The sequence below is a fragment of the Oratosquilla oratoria genome, chromosome 9 (genome assembly GCF_046742065.1).
Source record: "Oratosquilla oratoria isolate Oo_2021 chromosome 9, ASM4674206v1, whole genome shotgun sequence".
Taxonomy (NCBI): domain Eukaryota; kingdom Metazoa; phylum Arthropoda; class Malacostraca; order Stomatopoda; family Squillidae; genus Oratosquilla; species Oratosquilla oratoria.
This window is the reverse complement of record NC_134785.1, coordinates 10,172,289-10,192,288: the sequence shown is the minus strand read 5'-3', so window position 1 is coordinate 10,192,288 and position 20,000 is coordinate 10,172,289.

The following is a 20,000-nucleotide window of genomic DNA, read 5'->3' as shown; positions in this document are numbered from 1 at the left end:
TTCCAGGTCCATCGGTACTACAAAAGGTACACTTTGCAATATACCCCACATCTTGAAAGTTTGTGTACTTGGGATTCCCCAATCTTCCCCACACCTGCATTTTGCCTTCACACAGTCACGTTACTCATCATTAATATGTATGTATATATATGTATATATATATATATATATATATATATATATATATATATATATATAATATATATATATATATATATATATATATATATATATATATACACACACACACACACATGGCGCTGTGGTTAGAGCTCTGGCCTGCCACTACGGAGGTCCGGGTTCGACCCTCGCCCGGGGCTAAAATGATATCAGTATCGCAGCACTGAGGGGTGTTACTCCAACTCTCGTGGGCGGGGAGTTGGGGGTGTGTGTGTGTGCAAGGTCATAGCATTACCCATAGATCGGACCTACGAGCTCTGAGCTCTCTTCCAGGAGGGAAATAGCTGTCGATCACGAGTCCAACACGTGATCCAAAGACCAAGTGAATACACACACACACATATATATATATATATATATATATATATATATATATATATATATATATATATACTTTAATGAATAAAAAAAATCACCGCTTTCCATTTCATAACGCTCTCAACATAGCGACGCGGTCTGAACATATACCTTGCTCCTTGTGGGCAATACCAGAAGGCTCCATACAAATGATGAAGTCCACAGGAGAAAACGGGACCTCAAAGTGATCGATCGAAACTTCCTTTTATCCGTATCAAATCGCCCGGCATTAGCCAGAACAAAGGCTTCAAGGGACACCACCATGTGTGCGGGGTCGAAACCTGTCCCCATGTCCCCCTCTCCCTCCCCCTCCCCCTCCCCCTTCCATCCCGTCTCAAAACTCGCCCCCCTTCTCCCCCGTTCCAGGAAATAAAAAAGTACCTTTCAATTCAAACCCCAAGATATCAACTCTCAACACCTGAACCCCCCCTCTATCCCCCCTAAACCCACTCCCCCTCCCTCCTGACCTGCATTCACAAGACTCAAAGAATAGATGAGTGGGGGGGAGTGGGATGGGGAGGGGGGGAGAACTAATAACGCCACTGTCACCTTACATCTTCCTCCTTCTCCTCCTCCTCCTCTTCCCACTCTTCATATCTTTCATCTATCCTCCTCCGCCTCTTCCCACTCCTCCTATCTTCTATCCTCCTCCTCCTCTTCCTTCTCCTGGCTACCTTTACGCTACACACACACATATAGACAGACACACACACACGCAGATAGAAAGACATACACACACACACGCAGATAGACACACAAACATACACACCCACACATACATACACAAACACACACATACACACGCACAAACGCACACAAACTTGGTGTAGAAACGCTAGTTACTGCTAACAAAATACCCTTCCTCTTTCCTTCCCTCCCTCCACCTACTCCCCCCTAATTACCTACCTACTTGCCAGTCCTCACCCTTTCACCCTAATTATCAACACACTCGGGCCTCGTGCCACCTTGATTTGTTTTGACTGCTTGGATTCATATCACCACCATGACCAGGGTTCCTCCTGAGCCGAATAGAATCGTGAGACGCTCCCCTGAATAAAATGGACTCAAAAGTGGTCAACCAAGTGGTATAATATATATATATATATATATATATATATATATATATATATATATATATATATATATATATATATATATATATATTTATATTTTTTTTTTTTTTTTTTTTTTTTTTTTTTTTTACGCTTGTGGGACCTGATCGACTTCATTCGAATCTTAACATTCTTGATTTCCTGAAACTGCCCTCGTTCAAACTCTACTTCACTTCCCAGAGTCGGGTTCGATTCCCAACGGTCACCATTGACGGCCGCTTGACCTGGCTGTCCTTGCATCCAGGGCAAAGGTGGTGGTCTTGGGTGTAGATAAGCGTCTCCTGATGTAAGGTCCTCTCTTCACCACCTTTCGCAGCTCCTCTTTCCTCAACCCCCGTCTCTCTTTGCATCCCTCCTCTCTTCTCTTTGTCCCTTCTCTCTTTGCCCCTTGTTCTCCCTTCGTTCCTTGTCCCTTCAGTATCCTCCCTTCCCCCAACTCTTCTCCCCCCCCACTTTCTTCTCTTCCCCCCATCACTTCCTCCTCCCTCCTCACATACCCAGACTCCCACGGTTACAGTGCCTCCTTGTCTGGCCCGTCTTGGGACAGCCGCCAGACGATTTGTTTACGTAACTTAAGTCACCCAAGATCTTGCACAAGATGGGGCCTTTTCCGACCCCTCAGCTGAATAAAATCACCTGACGGCAGCTGAATAAAGTAGTTCTGGTGTTTGCCTTGTGAACCACAGTTCTGAAATCTTGAAGACTACCAACGTCCTGCCCTCCCTCCCTCCCTCCCTCCCTCCCTCCAAATTCCTATTCCCGTCCGTCCCTTACCCCTCCTCCTCCTCCTCCTTCTCTTCCCCCTCTCTCTCACCCACCTCCTCCCCCTCCCTCTCCTCCTCCTCCCCCTCCTCCTTCCCCTCCCCGTCCCCTACGTGGTCCCGTCGCCCTCTCCCTTGCAGATCCATCATAGGCTGTCCTGTATTTTTTTGTTGTTGCCGAGCAGCCAATCAGCTTTCCGTTTTCTGTGATAATGCCGGCCGACCCTCGCAGCCGCTTTTGTTTTCGGCTCCTGCGCGCCCTGACAACTGCGGACGAACCGCCTGCTGCTTGATACCGCCGGCCTTCACCGACAATGAGGAAGAGGAGGAGGAGGAGAAAGAGGAGGAGGAGAAAGAGGAGGAGGAGAAAGAAGAGGAGGAGGAGGAAGAGAAGGAGGAGGATGAGGGAGAAGATATGGAGGAAGGGGAAGAGGGAGAGGGAAAAGAAGGGGAAGAGGGGATGAGGAGGAGGAGGGGAGGAGGCAAAGGAAAAGAAAGTAGGAGATGAAGAAGGGGGATGGGAAGGAGGAAGAGGAGGAAGGAGGAAGAGAGGGAGGAACATGAGGAGGAGAGAGAGGAAGAGGAGGAGAAGGAAGAGGAGGGAACAAAGAGAAAGAGGAGGGGAGGAAGACGAAGGGGTGGATGAGGAAGAGATGGAGGATGAGGAAGAGGGGGAGGAGGAGGAGTGAAAGAAGAGGGGGAGGAAGACGAGGAGGAGAAAGAGGAAGAATAGAAGGAAGAGGGGGAGGGGGAGGCCTCCTGCCCCTTCTCTGAGAGAGAGAAGGCTTGAGGTGACAACTTTAATCCTCTTGTTTTGGCTAGAAATAGACGATTTTATTCAGCTAAAAAACACAACCTAATTTATGGCCTCATGGGCGCGTTTGACGATAAAGATGGCGTGGGCGTGCTCAGAGAACGCGCGGGCGTGTTCCAAGATAAGAGGGTGTTAAGAAAGGCGGTGACAAGGGGTGGGGTGGGGGGCTCGTCCAAAGGTTCACGAACGACGACGACGACTTTCTGGGTTTGGAAGCGTGTCGGAAGGAAATGTCCTCAAAGCTTCCGTGCATACACTCGGGAGTATAATATGAGCATGACGCTGGGTAGGGTGGGTGGCTGGAGGGGGAGGTGGGAGCATGACCGTGAGCATGGGATCTTTGGGGGAGTGAAACTAAAAGAGGGAGGAGGGAGGAGGGAGGGAGGAGAGAGGAAGGAGGGAGGGAAGAAGGAGGGAGGGAAGAAGGAGGGAAGGAGGGAGGAGGGAAGGAGGAGGGGAGGGAAGAGTCCGTACACCTCTAGAGTGATCACCATCACCCCATGGTGGTGATGATGGTGGTGACAGTGACGATGATGATGATGATGAAAATGATCTGGGCACCGCCGAATGTCCAGGAAGATCTGACCGCTGCGTCTCACTCAAGTCAAAGAATGTTCTGGATGAGCGTCCTTTTCTCAACAACCCGGAGGAAATGGTATCTCCCGTCGTCACTCCGTCAACATCATGAAGATCTACAGTTGACCACGCGTTTCTGGACTGTTTCGCTATTGTTTCTGGACTGTTTCGCCACTGTTTCTGGACTGTTTCGCTATTGTTTCTGGACTGTTTTGCTACTGTTTCGCAACTGTTTATAGGCAGTTTTGTAAATGTTTCTGGACTGTTTCGCAACTGTTTCTGGACTGTTTCGCTATTGTTTCTGGACCATTTTGCTACTGTTTCTGGACTGTTTTGCATCCGTTTCTTGATTATCTCTGTACAGTTTCAGGACTGTCTCGTTATTGCTTTTGGACTGTATTGCTACTGTTTCTGGACTTTTTGCTACTGTTTCTGGACTGTTTCACTACTGTTTCTAGACTGTTTCGTATCTGTTTATTGATTTTTTGTACAGTTTCTGGACTGTCTCGCTATTGTTTCTGGACTGTTTTGCTGTTTCTGGACTTTTCGCTACTGTTTCTGGACTGTTTCGCAACTGTTCCTGGACTGCTTCGCTACTGTCTCTGGACTGTTTCGCAACTGTTTCTGGACTGCTTCGCTACTGTTTCGCTATTTTTTCTGGACTGTTTCGCAACTGTTTCTGGACTGTCTCGCAGCATTCCAGATCCGACGTTCCCTAATTCTCTAGACGTTGTATCTGTACAAAATACAGATTGACACAAGGTCACTTACAATTTGTTAACCTCTTTATATTTTTGTCTATTTGTCATCAGACGATTTTATTCAGCCAAGAAACAGTCTCGAGGGGGGAACGGTGGGAAAGGGTTTTTTCTACTGTTACAACTTTTTGGTTTCGATCTTTCATCGTGAGTACAAAGGCTCTACTTCGATTCCCAACAACTACCGGCCCCTGTCACCTGCTAAGGCTACCCGAGTTCACTGGGCATTGGTGGTTGGCTTCGCATGCAGCTACGGTCCTGATGACATGAGGTTCTCATAATACCACACTCATGCCCGGTACGATGGCACGATGGTACTGGCGGTACCATCGTGACTTGGTACTACTCGTACCTCGCCCTTCGGAACTCCCCCTCGCTGGTACCTCAGCCCTCTGGTAACCTCAGTTGTCGTTTCAGAGCCCGCAAGGGTCAATATTTGGGATTTTAATCATGATATTCTAACTCTGACGACAACACGATATTTTTTTTTATGATCAAGTGCCTTGATTATGAGACGCTGTTGTGATGTGATGCTGTTGTGATGTGATGCTGTTGTGTTGCGATGCTGTTGTGCTGTGACACTGTTGTGCTGTGATGTTGTGTTGTGACGCTGTTGTGATGTGATGCTGTTGGTCTGTGATGCTGTGTTATAGTGTTGTGTCCCTTTGGCGGAGTGCTAGAGGACGGCCTGCACGCATTGGTTGTGCTGTGCAGGAAGCCAAAGGGGAGGGAGGGGGGGAGGGGGGTCGTTTGGTCCGTGATGGAGATGGATGGGGTGGTGCAATGATTTACAAGCAATATTTATACCGACGCTGCGGTCACACTTAATGACGTAATCGGCGCTGACGTCATTAGGCCGAGGGACATTTTTTTTTTTTTTTTTTTTTTATCATTAGGCTAGGAGGAGCTTCAAGTGAACACCTAAGTTAAGGACGAATGCGTCATGGGCGCTGATCAATAATGATTTTATTCTGGCTAAGGTCAAACGATTTCTTTCACCTTAGAGCAGTGGTTCTTAACCTTTTTCGGTGTCCTTAGTACCCCTTGATATCAAAGGATTACAAAGGATTACAAAGGCGGAGCACGCCGACAGGAGACCTTTTGATGCATAACTAGGTCGGATGCAAAAAAATATATATAATAATGATAAAAAAAAGAAATAAAATAAAATCAAAATTATAATAATATAAATAACAATAAATAAAATAAAAAATGCATAGGTATAGTTGAATAATAAACAATCAGATAGATAGTAAATAATAATATATCAACATGAAAAATAATAATAAATGAAAATCAAGCAAATAATAAACAAACAGACAAATAATTAATAAACAAATACAATGCAAACACATGACAAGGATTAGTAACATAAACCTTGGTTTGCTTTCTCATGGTAAATATACAGTACCATTGCACTGGGGCTATCATGTCTCGTAGCACCCCCCCCCCCACCCGGGGTTCAAAGCTTCGTACCCCTTGGGGGGGAGGGGGGCACAGGTACCCCAGGTTGAGGACCATTGCCTTAGAAGGACCTCTGAGGCTTCAGGGACAAGAAACATTTCCCTTGGTTTTATTCTGGCTAAGTCTGGACGACATTATTCACCTTAAACTAACCTCTGGGTTCAATGTAGTCATGACCATACGGATTTCAGTGACACCCCTACGGAACAGAGTCACTGAGCATTCCTTTATGGGTGGAGACTAGTCTCTACTACTACTACTACTACTACTACTACTACTACTTCTACTACTACTACTACTACTACTACTACTACTACTACTACTATTACTACTACTAGTACTACTACTACTACTACTACAAAAAAAAAATCACTTGGTATATAACTTCTTTTTCCGTAAAGCTTGGGATATTGTCACCAAGGATAGAAGCGCTAGTTATTGCTGACAAAGAAGAAAAGACCTGGGTGACACAGGGTTACTAACTGTCCTGGCTAACACCAAAAGGTTTTTGGTTGAGCTCGTTTCGAGTGAAGACGCAACGTGCTCAGAGACCTCAGGTCACCACGGGTGAACATGCCATCCCTTGTCTGCCGTGCCACACTGTATGGATTGGTGGTCGCCGACTTGTTTCAGCCCGTGGACCACAAATGACCCAATTGAAAGAGATATCGTGGACCGGTCTAAATCTGAGTAAGAATAGATCAACCATACGCAACAAAGTTAGAAATATATTTGAAACAAAATCCTGTTAATTCGTTTAAGAATATGTACACCAATTTACTGTTGATTACCAAATGGAGTAGATGTCCCGTGGACCACAGATTGAAAACTCCTGGTAAAGACCGAGACCCAGTCCTAACCTGGGCCGAGCCCCCGTCCCCTCAAGCCCTCATCTGAATGAAATTGCCTGCCGCAACAGAGTCTGTAGACGGCGTCACCGAATTGCATTGGGGGTCCGCTCGCAACTAGTGAGGAGTTTTCTATCAATTGTTCCTTGCAATTCACCCAAACCTACGCGATCCCGACATTTATCATGCTAAATTTAACCGGGCGAGGTCTCCTCTTCCCAAACGAACCCGCGATAGACGAAGACATCATCCGCGCGCTCAGCAACGTATAACGTCACGATGTCACATCACACACACCGACGACGTCATCAAACGTCTGCCCCCATCCTCCCGTGACGTCACGGGGTCAGGACGAAGTAGAGGCTCAGTACGCAACAGTTGCGAGGCACGAGGAGATCGTTGTCCTCATTGCCCGTCTGGTGTGGTGATGATGATGATCATTATCATCATCGATGCCGACCGACCGACCGTAGTCGCGTTCGAGCGCGAATTCCGGGGTCTTCCGGCCGAGACCCCGCGCCGAGGACCTGCCAAGCATTTCCGGGCCGGGATGGGCGGCGATCGCCCTTTCAACACACACACACACACACACACACACACACACACACACACACCCGTCCGTCTCACCCCTTCCTCATCTCCATTATCCCCCTTCCCCCTCCCCTTTTCTCTCGCCGCTCGCCAACCCACCCAATTACTCTGGATTAGAACTAAGACTGTTCTTGATACTCTTAACCTTAGACACGTCATTTACGTTGCACTAATCCACTCAATACTGTGCCGCACTTTATAGATTTCATTCTAGCTAATACTAGACGATTTTATCCAGCCGAGGGGCGGACTCAAGACCAAACGGAATTCCAACGACCGAGATCCCCTCGTTTCAGCTGAACGGAATCGTCTGCCGCCATTAGCCAGAACAAACTATATGATGTGCGTCGCCGTGTTGAAGGGGTCAGCGAGTCAAGTTAGTTGATCCAAAGCGTTGGCCTTCAGGAACTAGCTTCAGCTTCAGGAGCCACTGAACGAGGCTCTCTCTCCCCTCAGTTGAACAAAAATCGCCCGGACTTTGACAGAACAAAATATCTAAGTTCGACATACACACATATTTACATACATACATACATTTAAACATGTACATACATTCATGTATACATACTGTACATACATATATGTATATATATACATACATACAAATATACATATATACAAACATACATTCATATATACATACATGCATATCCGCTGCGCCGAGCCAGTAACATGATTAAAGCTAATGATCACAGATTGCTGGTTACCCCGCCGATAATGATTCGCCCACTTGTACGGTCCAGTTCGCAAGGCGTGGACACATCGTGTAAAATCACCGACATCTGAAGTAGTTTCAACTTTGAAGTGATAGAGTCACGTGTGATAAAGTACGCGTTTGTGGACGCAGCAAATTAATGGTATTTGATAGACTTTCAACTCTGTCGGAGTTGAACCGCCCCGACCGCCACACGAGCCTCGTAGTGTCTGCCGACACGAAAGAGAATATTGCTCTCGGTGACGAAGTTACCACCTCTGTTTGCAAACATAGGTCACGTTAGATCAGGTAGAGTCAGGTCAGGTCAGGATGGGCTAGGTCAGGTTAGGATAGAATAGTTTGGTTAGGCTAGGTTAGGTCAGGTCAGGTCGAGATAGGTTAGATTAGATTAGGTCAAGATAGGTTAAGCTAGGTCAGGACCGGTCAGGTTGGGTCAGGATAGGTTATATTAGATTAGAACCTCTTCTCGGCCGCATAACAAAAGAGCCAGATATTTCCCACGACAAAGACGTGACGAGGAGCGTGGCACGGTTCTGAAGAGGTTAATTGTAATTTATGACTCGGATCATCATAATCTTCCTATTTACTCTTGCAAAGATCCTGGGCGACCAAATGGTCAAGTTTACGGTTTGTTATGAATCCCTTCGCAGAGTTGATGATATCTCATCTTTTTAATGGCAATTGCCGGAAGTCGATGTTGAGGAAACAGCGCGCGAGTGTGTGTGTGTGTGTGTGTGTGTGTGTGTGTGTGTGTGTGTGTGTGTGTGTGTGTGTGTGTGTGTGTGTGTGTGTGTGTGTGTGTGTGTGTGTGTGTGTGTGTGTGTGTGTGTGTGCGTGTGTGTGTGTGTGTGTGTGTGTGTGTGTGTGTGTGTGTGTGTGTGTGTGTGTGTGTGTGTGTGTGTGTGTGTGTGTGTGTGTGTGTGTGTGTGTGTGTGTGTGTGTGTGTGTGTGTGTGTGTGTGTGTGTGTGTGTGTGTGTGTGTGTGTGTGTGTACGTGTAGATGTGTGTATCTACATAGACATACAATGCACTCGTGTATTCGGAATGTCACCAGATCGACTAACTCTGATACATTCTGAATATTTGTGTTACTTCGACGATGACGTGAACCTTGTTACTGAAATCACGTGACCAGAGCTTTGAATCACTTTAGTGTTTTCGCCTTTCATTTCCCTGATTCCCAGGGTCACAGTGTTTGTCAGTAATTTTCCTCAAATATATCCAGGTCATTTACGATACGTGTTTCTAACAGAACCTATAGCTTAGATTAGTATAATAACTGAAGACACCTGTTCAAATATATGTATCAACAGACATTTCCCCCTTTGGAAGGAGGGGTTGCCGACTCAAATCATACACCCACGCCAAGACCCACCGACAACAGACCCTCCCCATCTCAGAACATGTGAATAAAAACCATATACAGTCGCAAAACATGTACGAAATACGAAAGCCACACCAAGAACAGCCAGCCGCATTCAAAGACCATCACCATCCTAAAAACGCAGTGACGAGAACCGAACGAGTGTCAAGTTCAATTGATCACAAGTAAGCCTACCATCACCCAAAGCGCATCAAAGAAAAGACAGAGAAGGCAGTAGCTGATCATTGATTCTAGAATCTTCCACGCAAGGGTCCAACCCGAACATAAATCATCTCCTGACATGAGCCAAGGAACAGAATGTGCATAGGTACTCGTAGCAAGGAAGTTAATTCAAAATCAAAGGTGAGGAAAAGAATCTACCAAAACAGGGATACTTACAACAGAACTACACTCTGACAAGCCCATGACGGAAGCCTTTCCAAGCAACACTTACTTCATAGAGAAAAATATATCTATACTCTCAACCCACACATACAAACCTGTGTCGTTGCTTAGTTGAGGAAGGAGATTTCAATGCAACACGGCAAACGAACTCAAGAATCTGTGCCCCAGATTGGGTGCCCGCGCGCGCTGATTGGTCGCTCAGCCAGTTTGAATTCAAAATAACCGTTATTTTATATACCAACGCATTCTTTGCTACCGAATCCAGAGGCTGTGTCCACAAAAAAATTAAAAGCAATTAAAATCACTTTCAAGGATAAAGATACATTCCACAATGATAAAAAAACACCCTCAGTAGTTAGATTTCATGTCATAGAGGTACTTTTAGTTTTACAATTTCTATATAGGGACCTCTAGTAAATAGGAAAGTACTTAAGTAAATACACGGGAACACTAGTTTTCGAAAGATTTAATTCAGAAAATGGAATTCTGTATGCATGTACATAGATATGCTTGTATGTATGCATGTATGTATATATGCATGTACAGTATATATACATGTACGTATGTATGCATGTACATTTATGTATATATACATGTACATACGCATTTATGTATGCATGCATTTTTATATAAGTATGTGTACATATGTATGTATACAAAGTTTATATGTATGTAATGCAGGTACATACGCACATACGTGTGTGTGTATGTATGTATGTATGTATTTTTGTATGTATGCATGTTTGTATGCATGTTTGTATAAATGTATGTATATATGTGTATATATGTATGTATATATATATATGTGTGTGTGTGTGTGTGTGTGTGTGTGTGTGTGTGTGTGTGTGTGTGTGTGTGTGTGTGTGTGTGTGTGTATGTGTATATACTATATATATGCATGTATGTATGCTAGTAAGAAACACTGATAACTTGTGTATGTGTATGTATGTACGTATGTGTGTATGTATGCATGTATATATGTACGCATGTACCGTATGTATATATGTATGTATATATACATGTATATATATGTATGTGTGTGTGCGTGTGTGTGTGTGTGTGTGTGTGTGTGTGTGTGTGTGTGTGTGTGTGTGTGTGTGTGTGTGTGTGTGTGTGTGTGTATCTATATATGTACATATGTATGAATGTATACATGTATGATCTGATCGTATGTGTTGATGTTTTAATGTAATGTTGGGTCTTTTTACTGTAATTATATATTCACCCAGTCGGCATCTTAGATATTCAAATTTTACATCAGAATTGCAATACCCAATCAAATATCTATAACTTATAAAAACTCACAACTTACATAATTATCTTACAAAGAAATGTTATGATTATTCACAGTATCCTCATCATAACCATAATATAAATTCTCCAAATATGCTAGTTATGAAAATAAATACCAACAAATATGGATCATTGAGGTTATACTGTACATCATAAATTTTACAGCTACATACATAATGATTTTCTTTAATTAATCATACTATGTAAATATGGAGCATAATAAAATGTTAAAGATATTTGATTATAGAGGGAAATATTTTCTATAAATAATTGACGCGTCGTTTAACCGCCATATTGTCCTGCGACATGACGTCACTGCTACAACGGAAAAGTTTGAAAGCTAAACGAAATCCGTTGGCATTGACAGAATATAAAGTTGTGTTCATCATTATATCAGAATATATGGTCAATATCACCAAGTGTATATGATCTTACTTACGTGAACTCGTCGTTGATCCTCATTCTGAGAGAAAATAGGCACAAGTTTCGACACAAATTTGTAAATATTGAAAACAAACAACAATCACTCTCCATTACTGACCGGCTTTTCTTCACTGTGCACTTGAGTCAAGGTAAGTAAACAAAAGTTACACTTTTCATAAACCTATTCATTGATAACAACTTGAGGCATATACTTATTAAAATTTAAAACAAGATCACAAATTTTTCATGATAAAACTAATATCAAAAGAAAAGGTCGTAACAAAATTGAATAGAATATTTATTTTGTATCGCGAAGACAAAATATTGGAACCGAATCTTCTGGAAATTCAAATTCCCAAATCATTGTGCATTGCAAATTCTCGATATAGTATTACGTATGCAAAACATATTTATTTATTTATCTATTTACTTATCTTACTTATCTAATTATGTATCTATTTATTCATTAGTTTATATATTTAATTATTAATCAATTAATTTATTGTTTAGTATGCATGCATGTATGTAATAAAGTATTTATGTATGTATGTAGGCTATGTATATATGTATGTATGTGTGTATGTATGAATGAATGTATATATGAATGTATGTATGCATGTATGTATGTATGTATGTATATATGTATGTATGTATATATGTACGTATATATATATATATATATATGTATGTAAATATGTATGTATGTATGTATGTATGTATGTATGTATGTATGTATATATGACTGTATGTATTCATACATGTATGTATATATGTATGTATGTACGTATATATGTATGTATGTATGTATGTATGTAAATATGTATGTATATATGTATGTACTTATGTATGTAAATATGTATGTATGTAAATATGAATGTATGTATGAATTAATGTATATATGAATGTATGTATGTATGCATGTATGTATGTATATATGTATGTACGTATATATGTATGTATGTATTTATGTAAATATGTATGTATGTATATATGATTATGTATGTATGTATGTATGTATGTACAGTATGTATGTATGCATGTATGTATGTATGTATGTATGTATGTATGTATGTATGTATGTATGTATGTATGTATGTATGTGTGTGTGTGTGTACGTATGTATGCATGCATGGATGGATGGATGTGTGTATGTATGTGTGTGTATGTATGTATATGTGTGTATGTATGTATGTGTGTCTCGATGGATGTGTGTATGTATGTGTGTATGTATGCATTTATGTATGTATGTATGTGTGTATGTATGCATGTATGTATGTATGTATGTATGTATGCATCTATGTATGTATGTATGTGCATATGTATGTATGTATGTATGTATGTATGTATGTATGTATGTATGTATGTATGTATGTATGTATGCGTGTGTGTATGTATATACATATACAATGATCACACATGGATTCATTTGATCGGTGGTTGGTATCATAAAATGTTTTCCAATACTTTTTCTCTTCTTTTTTTCTGTAAAAACAACCTATTTCAAAAACAAATGAAAGGGTAGATTAAGGGCATTTTTTTTCTATCGCGTAAGTTTTGCTTGTCCAAACTACATCACTCTTATCATTGAGAAAACTGACCTGATTATCTAAAATCGACATTACCTCCAATTTACTGTAATTGTTATGCGAGCACAAAGGAAGTTATATGTTTACGTGTGTGCGTCAGTGTGTGTGTGTGTGTGTGTGTGTGTGTGTGTGTGTGTGTGTGTGTGTGTGTGTGTGTGTGTGTGTGTGTGTGTGTGTGTGTGTGTGTGTGTGTGTGTGTGTGTGTGTGTGTGTGTGTGTGTGTGTGTGTGTGTGCTTGTGTATGTGCAGGTGTGCTTGTGTATGTGTGTCTGTGTGTGTGTGTGTGTGTGTGTGTGTGTGTGTGTGTGTGTGTGTGTGTGTGTGTGTGTGTGTGTGTGTGTGTGTGTGTGTGTGTGTGTGTGTGTGTAAGCACAGTATGTAAGCGTGCGTGTGCTCATGTAATTTTTCGGTCAAGTATAATTTCACCTTCTGATGTTATTGGTCACACAGCGATCACATTGCTGTTCTGAGAATAATATAATCACTTTGGACATCAAAATGATGACAGAAGATCAAGAGACATTAGATGGCTCCCCTCTTGTCTTTCAGACTAATTGCACAAAATCACTTCGATATTTCGAAATCATGTGACTTTTTTTTTTAATCCTTACCCCTTATGAAACCAAAACCTTTCGTTACTACACGAAAAAGGAAGAATTAGGATTAATCTATCTTCCTATGTTTTCCTACCATCTCTCCTTAAAATTTTTCTTCGAAGCAAAATCGTCCGCAAATATAGAAGCGCTGGATATTGCCTATCAATCCCAGGGGTGACACGGGAGAATTAAATCGCCTGACGGCAGGTGCAATAAATGAATAATAGTCCTCAGCCTTGTGAAAAGCTAACAGTTTAGATTTTTAGTCGAAACCAACGCCAAATTATATGTCTATCTTTCCACACGCTGTGTGTCCATTTTAATGTTTTCGTTCTGGCTGACGACAAATCGTTTTATTCATGTTTAGAGAAAGCCTTGTTCCATTAGGAGCTCATTGCCAACCCCCATTGGATGTAGAGGAGGCTCCACAAGACCATTATTTTGTTTTATAATTGTAATTATCAGTTACATTTTCATTTCGAAGTGGATTACCAAAGCGAGACGACGTCGAAATTGAGAGAACACGCCATTATTTTGTCACAAATTTCCGTAAGAATTGTAGCCTTAAGTAAGATCGACCAATTTATCTTTACGAAAATTATATGATTCCATCACCAACAATGGACTTGGAAAATTTGTCATTCAACCGAAACCGAAATACCATAGACCAACACGAAGGACGTGTAACGATTTTCAACCGTTTTCATGGTTAATAAATTCAAATCACCACCCTCCCCCCTCCCAAGAACAGGGTTGCCAGCCCTCAATTGTAATTCATCGCCCTAGATGAATTAGCGCTCCTGGGAACACCAGCACCCATGCACGCATCTATAACACGCTCGTATTTGCGGGTTCGTATTCGTCTTCATGTGTTGCTACGCATATGGGTGTCTGTCAGGGAGCGCGGTGCAATCTCCCCATTCATCCATCACTGCTCCCCCCCGGAGGCGGGTGGTACTGGGCCTTCCTGCACGGACGACCGCGCTCCTATATCCTGATTCACCGCCCACGGTACCATAGTCCCTCCCTCCCCGCTCTTTGTCTGTGTTCTCTTTTTGCCGAAGCTCCTTGAGGGTCCAAACCTTGACGTCTTGCCCCTTGGTCCCCGCTGCCAAGCTCGAACTCCATCTAAGCTCCACGTGATCTTTGTGTTTACAACTTATCTCGGAAGCCCCATGCCACCTGTCTGCTTAGATTACGTTCGGTGAATGTTCGGTTTATAGAATTTGGGATTTGATTCTGGCTCCACGCCGTCCAGATTGATCTCGTTAAGGACCTGCAAGTTTATGTAACTGAGATGATAAAATGGGACTAAAGGAGGTTTCTCTTGATGAAGATCCCATTGAGGCCTCTGAACTGAGGCTGGATGAGGTTTCTCTCGATGAAAATCCCATCAAGGCCTCTGAACTGTACAAAATCGTCTGACCTCAGTCAGTACAAAATATATAAACAAAATCACCACATACTCCGCTAATGACATCATCAGAAGCGTGCTCGTCTCGCATTCATTTAGTTGTGGGTTCGAATCCCGCACTCCTCACCGTCTTCCAGCAGCCCAAGCGCATAGGGCAAAGGTGATTACTTCGGCCGCAGCTACCCGCCTCCTAAAGTACTCTCACGTTCTTCTTCACCGTGTGAAGAGCTCACGCAGAGAACCGTTATCTAACCTGACTCGCCACTTGGATAGAGATCAAATTAGATTCTAAAATTAGTACTTGACTGGTGAAAGGGGGTGGCAGTCGAGCCTCTTCCATGAGATGAGAATATTGAGATGAACTTGCAGTATTGCTGGGGAAGAAACGAGGTGTGATCTTCATAAGGCTGCAACAAGGAAAGGAACGCAGTGTCCAATTAAAGTGAAAAGTCTGAAATTATTCTTTCCCTATGCTTCCCCATCGCTTTGTGGATAACAACATATCCTGAAAAGAGAAGTTTTGCGTAGTGAAATGGTATGCTTACCTCATTCTCGCTTTTTGCACCTCCACGTTCTCCAATTGCTCATTTTCACATCTCTTGCTCATTTCATGTGGCTCCCTCAGTACAGCCAACCTTAAAGGAAACGTTAGGAGATAAACAACATACCCACGAATCACCTCTCCGTGAAGAACAGGAAACACAATGACAAAATCAAAATTAGGTGATGGAGGGAGGGACGTCTTGAAACCCCTTTGTAAGGCATGCATGCGTACGAACATAGTATATATGTGCGTGAGTGCAGAGAAAGAATATACGGTACGCATACATGCACATACCTTCATGTTCTTGCCATACTTTGGAAGTACTTGTGCGTGTGTGCGTGTATGTATAGGCCTTGTCACGGTGTCTAATTCTGAGTACGAGGGTTTGTGTAGGCAATGACGTGATCGGAGGGCGGAGCCTTTTGCGATATTTCACAGTAAAATATTGCTCTTTGCCACACAAGCCTCCCCGGCGTGTTGCCACTCGCCCCAGTGTGACAGTATTTAACTGCGTCTTCCATATATAGTCATGGGTGACGGTAGGAGCTCTGCACCCAGGCGACAGGGACAAAGATGCTCTGACGAGGCAACATCAGCGGAAAATACAGAAGGAGAAGACAGTCAGACATTAATGAAGACGGAACGGAGGAGGCGGCAACTTAGGCCTACGCGTACCGAGTCGTGCAAGTCATACCCCCTCCTTCCCGAAACACCCTCCACCACCCTCTACCCCAACATGTTCACCCGGGTCCCCCACCTCGCTCTCTTCGACATTCCCCCCCTATCCCTCCCTCCACGCCTGTAACAAGTCGAAGTATTTCGCAGAGGAAAGACGTACAATATTTCTTGGAGAAGGCGATGGTGGCAGGAATTGGAAGGGCGAAGAATGGTCAAATAGCGTCGACATGAGATCGCATACTATTGCCACATGATGGTTTCTCTGTAGCTTCATTGCACAGCGGTTGCCAGGGACGCCAGAAAATAGAGAGATGAACATGAGACAGGAGTAAAAGCAGCACTTGCCACTGATTGGGAGACTGGTTTGGGCTGAATAGCAGTGTATATATACGTTCGGGATATTATACGTTCCTCATTGTCTCATTCGTTTGTCGCATGCCTTTGTGATACTTTAAATTACACAGTAGGGCTTGCCAGCCCGCCTCGACGCTGAGGCGGTGGCGGCGCGACCCTGAGCAGGCAATTATCTTCATTACATACATCGTAATAAAGGACGAGTGTTCCACAGCCTTGCGAGGTTTGCACTGCCAGCCTGGGCCTACGCGATGCGCACGCCATCTTGGCCTCTCGGCGTACCTGGCATTAGGATCCTGCCTCGCCCAGCACCTCGGCCCCAGCTTGTCTTTTTGCATAATTATTATGTTTACGCAGCAAGGAATGAGCTTTGCTCTCTCTCTCTCTCTCGGTCTCTGGGCCTATTGCGCTTCTCAATGGGATTTACGCACGTACACACGCTGGTGGGGGAGGGTGTGTAGTCTGTGCGTGTCGCCATCGAGCCAACTTGATATGACCATGAAGTAGAAGAGTTGTCGACTTCCGTCCATCGGCGCGGTAATTCTGTTCGTCCGATTCGCCATGAAGTTGCCTTCGCACGACAGACGAAGAAGCATCGACTTCAGAATGTCGACTGTCTTTTTCCCTAGTCGATGGGTGCCGCGGAGATGAATAGTTTGGTAACAGACGGAATGAAAATGAAAGTCTCAGCTGGAAATGAATGAGGTGAAATTGAATTCCAAGAACGCAAACTATTTTTTTTTTCTTCCAGCTCATGTCACCCAAGGAAATGGGGAAAGAATGCACGTCACCCTCTTGCCATGTTGGGTGGTGGGGGGTGGAAGATTCCCCGTGGTGAATGGAATAACCTGGCGATATGGATAACAATCATACCATGAATAGCAACAAAAGGATGACCTTATGATCTTTGTATAGTGGTGGACAGAACCAGAATGCAAGACCCGAAACATGACAACAAACGCCCTTATGCACGGAGGAAGTACGGTCGACATTTGTAACGGTTTTTTAAGATGGGCAGACTCGTGTCGAGCTACTACGAGCCACCTCGGGATAAAAACTTCCATGTGGTTTGTTGGGCAGGTCACGTGTGTCTCGAACGTGTTTCGAAGTGTACGAGTCGAATTGGAGAGAGTGCTGAGCCGACGTCTTCCCTGAACACCGAGAGACCTTCGATATACTCGTATATCAGTCCCCTTACGCGGGCAACAGTTAGGGGAGTGGTGGTAGTGGGGATGCTGTTGTAGTCGTCGTCGTCGTCGTCGTCGTCGTCGTCGTCGTCGTCGTCGTCGTCGTCGTTGGTGGTGGTGGTGGTAGTAGTGGTGGTGGTGGCGATGGGGTGGTGGTGGTGGCGTTTGTTCCAGTGACGGTTCACAGTCACTGTCGTAAGTCTTGAAGTAGTCTATTCTATTTTCCTGTGAATACGCTACCATAATGAGCAAGCTGTACATCAACACATAATTTACTCCTTTTTTGATACCTTCCTTAACGGGCAACAAACGCGTTCACATGGTGAGAAATGTTAATTGAGTAAAGACGTTTGACGAGAATTTTACCAAGACACCAGACAGATGAGTAACATTTCACCTCACGCGACAAACACTCCTAACCAACCATACCAAACCGCATGACGCCACCGCGGTGAGGCACAGAGGCTGCCTCGTTTCCCAGGGGTTAGGATAACGGTCCTGCAGTGGTTGACCCCTTCTGAGTGGACTCCTTAACCCACTCAACACAAGGTCCCCTCCTTGCCTGAATAAAACCGCTTGGCGTTCGCTAGAATAAAACCTAAAAAGTCACCCTAACAAAGGTATCGGGCACTACATGATAACCCTCTACTACGCATATGAATAAAACGGTCCGCCGTTAGCCATGATAAAGTATGCAAAGACATCCACACGATTGTTCTCTACAACTTACGTGAATAAACCGTTTTCTGTTCGCCAGAAGGACGCCGTGGCATGGAAAGGGTTAATTAATTCAGGATATTTTTTTTTTTTTTTTTTTTTTTTTTTTTTTTAAGAATAATATTACCGTACATAATTCAGCCCCTTCGAGAGGGATGGTCCATACCTTAGCATCACTTTACGTTGTACAGGAAAGCTCAGAAGTTAATGTCAGAATTCATTCCATACGTTCCTGGAGGTCATAAATCACTCTTGAAGTACCCGAAACCCTTGTTGGCCATCACTGGGCGAATTATACTCTGGTACAATGAGTAAATAAATAAAGGAAGAAAATGGCGCATCAATTTTGTCTGGTAAGGACTCAACCACCGGTATTGTTTCTTAAACTGAATGAAATAGCCTGGAGTTAGCCGCAATAGAAATATATATATATATATATATATATATATATATATATATATATATATATATATATTTATATCTATATATATAATCTATTGTTGTCCCGATGGGGTAATTCATTAAAGCTGGTGTCAATCTTTTCATTTCGATATCGTTACAAAACCCTTTGCAAAACGCGTCCAAAACTATATATCTTATTCTATCTGCCGCCAGTCGATTTTATCTATCTTTGTATTTGAGTTGATGCATCGAATCTCGGCCATGATCCGAACAGTTCCTGCAACCTTTTTTTTTTTTTTTTTTTTTTTTTTTTTTTTAGGTATTTCCAGAATAAGCCCTATGGTGATTCACAGGCGTGATTGAGATAATCGAGACTCTAATTACAACCCAAAAAACGCTCGACGTCAGCCAGAACCAAATATACAAAGAGCCACACTCCGGCGTGAAGTCTCACACCGTCAGACAATGGCGAACTTGAGCACGAGGCGTGATGCTGAAGGAGCGTAAGGCGCCTTGAATAGACGGAGGCGGCGATGGGTTTACACAAGAAATTAGCTCCTCAAGCGGCCAGAGAAAGAGGCAGAGAGGAAAAAAGGATCGGATGAAAGGCGATTGGGCGGATTTGCATGTGAAAGGGGAGGAGTTCCAGCCACTAGACCACAGGAGAAGAAGACAATGCGGAACGAAGAGGAAAGGGAACTAAAGAGGTAAATCAACAAACGATATTGTTCACCCAAGGAATGGACTTTGAAGGTTTTTGAATCATCAGGATCCTGTTTAGGATGAGGATTCCCTCCTTCAACTGAATAAATTTGTCTGGCACTTGACATAATAATGAATCGCGGTGTTCATTGGATTAAAC